The sequence below is a fragment of the Phoenix dactylifera genome, chromosome 4, assembly GCF_051530095.1.
Source record: "Phoenix dactylifera cultivar Ajwa chromosome 4, Ajwa_hap1_PhDact_Kaust_v1.1, whole genome shotgun sequence".
In the NCBI taxonomy this organism is placed as follows: domain Eukaryota; kingdom Viridiplantae; phylum Streptophyta; class Magnoliopsida; order Arecales; family Arecaceae; genus Phoenix; species Phoenix dactylifera.
The window spans coordinates 21,669,621-21,680,078 of NC_143193.1; the positions used below are offsets into that span (position 1 = coordinate 21,669,621).

At 41.0% G+C, this 10,458-nt stretch overlaps 1 non-coding gene across 1 annotated transcript; it reads right to left on the reverse strand.

Moving 5' to 3' along the window:
• Positions 1 to 10,056: 10,056 nt before the first annotated feature.
• On the reverse strand, positions 10,057 to 10,163 carry LOC149753725 (small nucleolar RNA R71). The gene has a single exon (XR_016409323.1). It is a non-coding gene; the product is annotated as a small nucleolar RNA R71 (small nucleolar RNA).
• Between the last annotated feature and the right edge of the window lie 295 nt (positions 10,164 to 10,458).

Below are 10,458 nucleotides of genomic sequence, written 5' to 3' on the forward strand. Positions count from 1 at the left end.
TATGGGTATATGTATCCTTTAGACCTGAGATTGCAACCGGTGGCTTGCAAGCAACTCACTGTACTTTGGTGCCGGACTACCTGGATTTCTAATCCAACGACGAAAAGTTTCTGGGTCCAGTCAAGTACTTGTGGTAGTCAGTTGCAGATCAAGATGGGATTGACCTCCCTTAGAAATAAGGGTGAATGCCTTGTGTTTTCAATTAAGTAGTACCCTGGCCAGGGAAAGTCAAATCACTATCACTTGACTTATTGAATTGAAACATATTTCCGGATGGATCGTTTCAGGGTAGACAGACTCTGAACCCACCCTGGGCATTTTCTGGTCAAGAGGATGAATTATGCAGTAACCATAGTCCATAGGTTCTAGAATGTTGCTTTGCATCTATTCGGCCTATCCGGTCGTCGGGTCCCATTGCTAGATGGTTACTTCGATTAGTGCAGGAAGTGTTCTTGTACTACCGGCTTAGGTTCGAACCTGTGAGGTCACACGCTTAGAAGTTTCAGGATTGATCAAATGGCTGATTGACGATTGAGAATCGTCTAGAGGTAAAATAGTCAATGTGATTGACTGATTGCCCTAAGCAATTGTTGCTTGGAGAAGTTAATTGGTGATTAGATCACTGATTAGACTCAATTTGATTGAGTAATAGAGATTGGGCTTGACCAAATTCAAATATGATTTGAAATTGGTAAAACCGTAATTGACACCAAAATTGGTTTGGTGAAAATGTCTAATTTGCTCAACCAAATCAGATTTGGCTTGAGTCAAATTGGATTAAAATCAATTATGATCCTAGTATGACTAGGACTTTCTTCCCTATGTGGGACCCACATACTGTATGTGGAACCCACGTGGGACCCACATACTGTATGTGGGACCCATGTCCTGCTTAGGTGGGACCCACATACTGTATGTGGGACTCACATCCCGGCCACCTCACCCCTTTGCATGCATAACACATGGAGAGCACCAGAGAAAGAGAGTGAGAGGAGAGAGTAGTTCTGAAGGTGAAAGCCCAAGAATGAGTTCTTGAGCTGTGAAGGTCCATCTTCTTCCTTCTCCCTTTCAGCCAACCTTCTGCCTCCCTGCAAGCTAGCACTCCCCGGGAAGCTGATCATTCCGGAGCTTCGCGTGGACGAGTCATCGAGGCCGGACGCTTGTGCGGCTGCGAAGCATCCTTGAAGGAACCTCCTTCTAAATGTAAGAGATCTGATCTCTTTTATGGTTGAGATATGATCTCAATCTTCAAATCACAAGAAATTGTGATTTATGCATATTGATTTGAATTACACAATCCTCGGGATCTGAGGGCTTTATGATATATGGTGTCAAAGCAAAGGATTAGTGGAGACTATCCGATTCTCGGGAACTCTCACGCGTGATCGTGTGACGAAGCGTGGCTCTCCACCCGGGGGCTCATATGATGAGTGCTTTGATAGGCACGCGCGGGTGTCACCCTATGTATTGGGACTGAGCCTGCGCCACATGTGATGTGCAGTTGAAGACTGTCTTCGACTGGTACCAGAGTTAAAATATCTAAAATATCAAGCATGTTTTTGGTTAAAATGTTTAACCCGTTCTTTCCGCATAAAAATTTTCTGAAATTCATGCTTAGCCCTCTGCACGCACACCATCAGATCGATGTTCTTATCAGATGAGCAGATGCACACCCTAGCATCTATGATGTGCCAGCAGATGAGGGAAGAAATGAGATCAGTGATTTCTGCTGAGTTAGCTCCCATCCGCACCTCACATGAAGCACTCTTGGAAGAGTTGAAAGAAATCAAAATTCAAATGGAGGCTATAGGGTCAGAATTGGTTTGTGTGGCAACAAACCAAACTAGAAGATCATGTGAGATACAGGCTGAATTGAAGATCATATCGGATGGTCTTCAAGAGTTGACGAGCCCTGAAGGCAATGTGGGCAGTGTGGCTGCCCAGCTTAGAGGAAGGATTGACAGAGCAACCCATGAGTTTGAAGCATTAGTGACAGCACTCAATCAATCTCAGGGAGACAACTTTAGAAGTCTAATGGATGCAATAAATAGATTTGTAGAGGCTGCTGTTGGGGCTATTGAGCGTGGTCGCCGGTGAGGCACATTTTGTGGACATCTAGGGTTCATCTTTTTGTAAAACCCTAGGCTTATATGAAACTCTTTCTTTTGTATTAGCAATCAATCCTTGTAATGGATTTTTATCCTTGTAATGGCTTCAAATGATTGTAATGCTATATGAATGTCATAACCCTTCTTTTTGAATCTTGGAGTATATTTCTAATTCTGTGATGTGCCATGGAAATGCCATAACATACCTTGAATGTTCAAACTTGACAATGTGCAACCATTTCACTATTTTCCCAACTTGACAATGCATATGAAACAGGGGGAGCACAACTTGTAATAACTACATTTAAAAGGTCTGAAATGAATTCCAAAACAAAAGGGGAGTAGATTTCACCTTCCCAAGTCATTGGATATTGCATGGTAATATGAATGCTGAATTCTAATAGGCATCGTGTTTTAGGCACCTAAGAAAAATTTGTCCCCTTCATTGTTGATGACAAAAAGGGGGAGTAGAACCAATATGGAATGCAAAATGCAAAATTTAAACTCATACTTGAAAGTTTAATTAGAATCAACAAAATGAAAAGATAAAATTGAAGAATATTGGCTTTAAGACAATTGTCCTTCTGGGAAAAAAAGGGGGAGTCAAAAGTATTTGGTTTTTAATTGTTGTTAGCATCAATATTTCATTAATTTACACTTTAACTTGATTCAAATCTAAAAGTGATAGATGATATGCCAAAATTGCTCCAAGAGCTACTAAGATCAATACTTATGCATAAGGATAGAACTGACAGTTGACTATATTGAATTATGCATACTGTATCTAGCTCTAACCAAAACACAATACTTGTACATCTGATCAAATACTGTGTATATGTTTAAATTTTAAATTTTGCATATACTCAGTGTTTTGACATCATCAAAAAGGGGGAGATTGTTGACCCCCTAATGGATTTTGATGAATACAAAACACTAGAGTATAATTCCCCTTATATTAACAATTTACTTGAGTATTTCAGGTGTTTAACTAAGAATATTGTTAAGAATTGTCAAGGCATGTTCCCATATTTTTCGAGGATTTATTGAAGATTTTTTTGAGATAAAAAAAACGGATCAGGGGCAGCCGAGACGTCTCCGGTTTGTTCCAGAGACGTCTCTGGCACGTAGAGGAGAAACTGGCACGTCTGGAGACGTCCCCAGCACCTGCCGAGGCATCTCGCAGGGTCGGAGTCGACTCCCGGCTTTCCGGAGTCGACTCTCTCAAAGATGGCAGAAAGGCCGATTTCAGGGGATGCGCGCGAGTCGTCTCCGAAGGACGCGGAGTCGACTCTCTTAGGGATTCCAGAGAACTTGTTTTTTCGTTGAGAAAACGTCGGAGTCGTCCCCGACATCGCGGAGTCGTCCCCACACATAAAGCACAAACATCCCGAGACATCCCCAAAAAGCGCCGAGCCGACTCTCTCAGAAAAACAGAAAAACAAGAAATCGAGCTGTTCTTCTTCAGAGTCGTCCCCAGAAAGCGCCGAGTCGACTCCAACATCGTCAAAAGATTTTTTATACAGCCGAGACATCTCTCGTTCAAGCGGAGACGTCTCCGGAACGCCTGGGACGCGACTGACACACTTTTGCAGGTTTGTTTGAATTTCAAACGGCTATATTTTTGTGTCTAACGGATCTATTGCCATGTAGGAGTATAAAAAGGAGCTTTTAAGTGGCTTTAAAATAACTTCTCACCAACCAAACATAAGATCATTCAAGAGAGAAGAAAGAGAAAGAGGTTCAAGGGAGTTGGTGATTTCAAGAGGAGAAATCAAGTGCATTTAAGTCTTCTTCATCTGATTTCGTGCTCATCTACTCACTCCCACTCGGCAGTCAAAGCTCGCATTCAAGCCAACGTGATCCACATCAGAAGAACCACCATCACCCACGCTTTTAACGGTAAAGAGGGTTCTTCCGGTTTTGTTGTTCTTCATTGTTCTATTTGCTTTCATAAGAGCTTTTAAATCCTTGTAAAACACTTAAATATTGTGCTTGTTCCAGTCAAGGAACTTGGAACAAGGGATAGGCGTCACAAGCCTAGGTTAAATTGGGGGATTGTAGGGTTCGTTGTTAGCCCGGGGTAAAACAACGAGTTGGGTAGTTCACTCGAAAAACTACCGGACTGTAATCGCTGATTATAGTGGAAAATTCCCAAAGGTGTTTGGGGAGTGGATGTAGGAGCAGTGGAAGCTCAGAACCACTATAAACCTTTGCGTTTGCGATTGACTGTGCTTACAACTTTAATTTTACTTTTGCACATACACTTGTGTGTTTTGTTTAATTAGACAAAAAGTTTTAAAACACCCAATTCACCCCCCTCTTGGGTGACCATCTGGGCAACACACCGCATAGCATTGCATCAGGGTCTGTATTCTTAATTTTTTTATCTTTTGGAGAGGCATGCAAATTGGCTACAAGCCTTTTAAAATGAAAGCATAAAGAGTTTTAGGAAGATCCATCTTAGGTATAGCATGAAGTGTCTACCTAATTACACTAACCTAGAGTGCAGAACACCTCATCTTCCTAGGCATAGATCATCTTAGACTACTTTAGCAAACATGAATCGTAAAAAGCATGCTCAAAGTTTAAACATCATAAAAGAAATTTTCATTGATGATAAGAATTTAAACAAGCTCCAAAATAATAAAGAAAATAAGAACTACAATGCCCTGATACATTGCTAGGGCTTCATCCAGCCCTAGACTAGATGTTTAGCGGAGCATGGCTTCCGGATAACCTCCCATCTTCAAATAAAATTGATCACCTCCCATTATTCCCAAAATATCCAAAACTATTCTCTTTCCCCCTCGTTTCTCTCTTTTTTTTATTTCTTTTTCTCTTCTTCGGCCTCCTCCCCCCCTCCCGTCTGAAGAACTCTTCTCCCTTTTTATATCCTTCCTGACCGTGGAGGATCGGATTCTTGAAGGAGGATATGCAGGCGATGGATCCGCGGATGAGTAGCTGGATTGGAGGATGCCGATGCTGCTCCAACGTGAAGGACGACGTGGGCGTTGAGAGGATTCTACGCTGGCTCTCATCTGGACACGCGAGGCAAGGGAGCTTCCATTTGGCTCGGGATTTGGATGGATCATGGAAGACCGCTGGGATTTGGTTCCGAAGCAAGGAAATCTGGAAGAAAAGATCACGAGCATGGTTAAATGCTGGGCAGATTCCGTGGATGATGGAGTTAATCCGAATGGGAGGAAGGTTGCGGATGCTTGCAAGATTTGAGTGCGAACGGGAGGGATCCAGAAGAAAATCTGGGAGAAGATCAAATCTGGAACAAGAAATGAGGGTGATGGTGCTCACGGGATGCTCGGACGCAATTGAACGCAAACGGGAGGGGTCCGGAGGCGATCAAAAATTGGATACGGCTGAGCTGGGAGGTATGCTCTGTTTTGAAACAGGGGGAAAACATGCGGATTTGAGCCGTGAGCTGGGATGCTGGGATACGATCGAGATGCGGGTTATTCATGGAAGGAGATTTGAGAGGATAAGCTTGCTTCGGTTTGCTGGGAAGGAAAGGGATGATCTGCCGATTTGAATCGCGGAAGCGGGGGAGGGGAGGACGTGGAACAGGGGATTCTTATCCATGGGAGATGAAAATGTTTAGATTTAAAATCGGATGGAAATAAATATTTGGGAAGACGGTGCTTGGCTTGCGGATGCTGGGAGGATTACATTGCGGGAGGAGATCACGTTTGGAGCAAAGAATCTGGGAGGACGGGGTTGAATGGGAATGGGAGTGATCATGCGGCTTGTTCTGAAACAGGGGAGGAGAAGAGAATAAATAATGATCTGGGAGATGAATGCGTGAGGGGTGATATGAGAATTATTAAATATATATTATCTCTTTTTTTAGAAAGGTAGTTGGGGTCCACTCGTGTAGGTTGGGAGGGCTCTGTTCTGAAAGAAAGTATGGATACGTGGAGAAAATGGGAGAGGCCTCTGTTTTGTTAAGTTGGGAAGCTTGGTGCACACGGAAAAGATGACGTGGACAAAGGGATGGGTAACTTCATGCAAATGGGGAAGAAAGCAATCCACACATGGAACTAATTGGGACTAATTCGTGAATGGGGTGACTCGACCTGCACACACATTAGACTAAATCAATATAGAAAATTAAACCAAACTTGAATTACCTCTGATAATTTATTAAAATGCAATGACGAGGGGAAACACATTTTCTTCTGTTAATATTTAAAATATGTGCATAACAATAATAATAAGTGCTATGTAAAATAGATAAATTTGTACATTATTTAGCGTTTATCATGGATTTTCAAACGAAAAAGAGGCGCAAACAGAAAGGTGGAAACCTATAAAGCCCGTCTTATTGCCCAAGGATTTCGTCAGCGTTATAATATTGACTATGACGAAACATTTTCGCCTGTGGCAATGTTGAAATCCATTCGGATCATGCTTGCGATTGCGGCCCATCTGGACTTTGAGATTTGGTAGATGGATGCTAAAATCGCTTTTTGATGAGAGTACAAAAGTAAAATTTTCATATTATCTTAATTAGTATTATAGCTAATCTTTATTAATAAAATTAATTAATTAATGCTTTATCTGTGTCTGAGTGCATATAATTCAAAAAAACCCTATAATGCTGGATTTTAGCCCAATGCCCGGTAGTTCGAGCTCAACAAATCCTTAGCGTCTCATCTGAGCCTCACGTCGCCAGTCATCCGCATGCAATCCATATCACTGTAACCACATGTTTCAGCCAGCACAAATGCCCGCATCGTGGGGCTTCCTAGCATCATCAAAACCATCCATGTGGCTTTCCAAGCATCATGGCATCTCCTCCATGGAACCTAAATCAAACCCATGGAACCTAAATCAAACCCAAGGGACCTAAGCCAAACCGGCTCTTCAATTCAAGCCACATCTCATTCATGGTTTCGGATTCCCCTGTTTCAAGAATATTCAGCTGCATTCCTTTCTTCCCATCATTCATCTATACTCAAAACATCAACGGCAGCAAAGAAAAGAAGCCAAACCGTTTGCATTCCACTTCAGCAATCCCCCATCCGCTCGAGCACGCATCCGTGAACATCCATGGCAGCATGAAACCAAGACGTTTCCCCTGTTTCCTCCCAGCTCATCCACGCGTTCCAGCAGACAAATCCTTAGCGATTCGACTTCCTTCATCCCGTATCTCAAGCAACCACGGATCATTTCCAAGCCACGAAGTCTTGCATTCAAATCTAACATCAATGTCTACAGTTGCTCAAATTCTGCAACGTTCCCAGCCAAGGAGTCCCAAGCCATGTCTCTTCCGCTCCCAGTTCCTAAGCATCCACAACGCATCCTTCGGTCTTCCCAGCCACACTGCTGAAGGTGTCTATAAAAGGAACTCAAGAGAGAGGAGCAAAGGCCATCGGGTGGAGGTAGAACCAGCCGACGGGAGGGGGGAAGAAAAGAGAGGATCTTACCAGCTGGCCGGATCCATCCAAGTCTGAGCGATCCGGGGGAGGAAGGAGGGGATTCATTCCTACACAGCCGACGGAAGAGGAGGAAAGAAGGAGGAGAGGCTACGAAGCCAACATCCACATCTTTCTCAGCCGAGCGAGAGAGGACAAGAGGCCACGGAGGAGAGAAGGACACGGAACAAGAGGGAGAGGCGACCAGGAAGCCAGCCATCTGCACCTCCTCTTCCGATCCATCTACTCAGCCGAGCGTGCGAAGGAGGAGGAGGCCAGCAGCCGTGACGGAAGAGGAAGGGAGCCAGCCGGGCGAGAGGAAGAGGAGAGCCCACGCGAGAGAGAAGAGAAAACAGAGTACTCTGTTTTCTCAACCAAAGGAAACCAAAAAAAAAAGGAAAGAAAAAGGGATTTATGCTTATTTTATTTATTTTATGCTAATCCCTTTTATAAAAATGCTTGCATCTCATATGGATAGCTAAATCTCCTTTAGCTAAGGCTAGGGAAAAGCCTAGCATTTTCTTCATGTATTTTCTTTAATCATCAATGGGATTTTAATGTTTTTGATTTGATTTATGGTGCAGTAGATTTATAAGAATTATTTCAAACTTATATATTTTTTTGATTTGTTATTTTCTCCGGGTATAACAGATACTTAGAAATCCCTGTAGTTTAAAATAGAATTACTGTAATCCTGCCCATAAAACTAAATCTATTTTATTATGATTAATAGATGATTTTAAGAAAAGTATGATTAAGTGCTAGGCTGAATCCTAATACCTTAGTTATATTTTTGTCAATCTGAATATTATTTAGCCTTTAGTTTTTGTTCACTGTCAAATCCCTGTGGATTCGATCTCGGACTCACCGAGAATATTACTTTGCTACACCCTATACTTGGGGTATCCTACGTTTAATTTTCCTTTTTCAAAGAGCAAGATTAAAGACGTAGCAAGTTTTTGGCGCCGTTGCCGGGGATTTGCAACGTGCGAACGAGAACAAGGCTGAAAATTTCAACTCTTTATTTCTAGTTCTTCAATTTTTCTTTATTTTTAACACAGCTGAAATTTCAAATCTTTTCAGATTCAAGGACGATACAAAGCAGGACCAGTAACGAGGAAGATCAAGATCACATTTTTGGATTCCCGGAGTAAACGAACTCCGGCCGTGAGTATTTAAATTAATTTTCCTGTTTTGTTCATACTAGTTCTATTTTTCCTAGATTAGAATTTTACTCTTGTTTAAAACAAAAATTATTTAAAAAAATTATTAATTAAAATAATAAAAAAATAAAAAAATAAATAAATAAAAAGGAAAAAAATTTTAGCTAGTTTGCTTGATCAACTATTCAAATGCAATTTAATGTCATGACATAAAATGTTAAAAATCTTCTTGATTGTTGCATATAGTATTAAGCATTTGCATAAAATAATCTAAGGGCTGAACCCATTAAAAAGATAAGATCGGGATTTCATCACTCGTCCTTAGCCCAAAAATCATCCCAGTGCATAAATATCCTAAGCCTAATTAAAATCAACTAGACGTTGGCCCCTAAGGATATTCGAGCTCAATAGGACGAAGACCACTGAAAGTTGCACCAGTTTCGCTCTATGACCCCGGTCGATGTCTAGGCAAGCTTTGTCCCTCTAAGTGATTGAAGGGAGACAGTTTCTGTTCGAGGAAAGTGGGTTTTAAGTGGGACCTTTGCTACACGCATCGTGACCCCTCCACTTACCTGAGAGCTTACCTGGTCGACTAGGTTATTAGACCGGATTGGAGGCTTAAGTGTACTCTTCAAACCAGTTAGGAGCTGTCTAGAAATTTTTAGGAAAACATTAGAAATAAGGGTGCTATGCTTTGATATTGTTTGATTGTGAATAATTTTAGTAGCAGGGTGTCAATATTCATAGCTTTAGGTAATATTCATACTCATCCAAAACTCTAAAAAAATATATATATATACAAAATAAATAAATAAATAATTAATAATAATAATAATTATAAAAAAAGTCGACTGGTTAATTAGTCAGTATATGCGGTTGTGGCAAAGGGATAAAATGAAAAGATTATTCCGAGTTGAATCAAGGGATAAAAGTTCAAATAATCAAATGGAAGATAATGGTAGTAATCAGGAAGATAATGAATTTCAAGATGACTTACCTATTAGAACGTTTCGTGATCATCTACAACCCACTAGGATCAGTACCCCATCCTGTATGGTTATTCCTACTGCTGCGGGAGCCTTTGACATGAAACCAGGAATAATCCAATTACTCCCAAAGTTTCATGGACTTGACTCCGAAAGTCCCTACTTGCACCTAAAAGAATTTGATGAAGTGTGTTCAACACTTCAATTTAATAATATCAATGAAGAGGTAGTGAAGCTTAAGTTATTTCCTTTTTCTTTAAAGGAAAAAGCTAAGTCATGGTTACATTCTTTAAGACCTAGGACCATAGCTACCTGGCAAGAAATGACAAGAGAATTTTTAAAGAAATTCTTCCCAACACATAAAACAAATACACTTAGAAGAAATATCATGAACTTTGCACAAAAAGATGGAGAAACATTTTTTCAGTGTTGGAAAAGATTTAAGGACCTTCTGCTTGCTTGCCCACATCATGGATATGAAATTTGGAGGGTCATTAGTTTCTTTTATGATGGTTTGTCCTCCAATATGAGACAATTTGTAGAAATGATGTGTAATGGTGAATTTATGAATAAGGAACCAGAGGAAGCCTGGGACTATTTTGATCTGTTGGCAGAAAATGCACAGGCTTGGGATACAATAGATAAGAACGAGAAACCTAAAATACCGACTAATACTAAAGGAGGAATGTATCATGTTAAAGAAGAAAATGATGTAAATTTAAAGATTGCTAATCTAACTAGGAAGGTTGAAGCCATTGAATTAAGCAGAGCC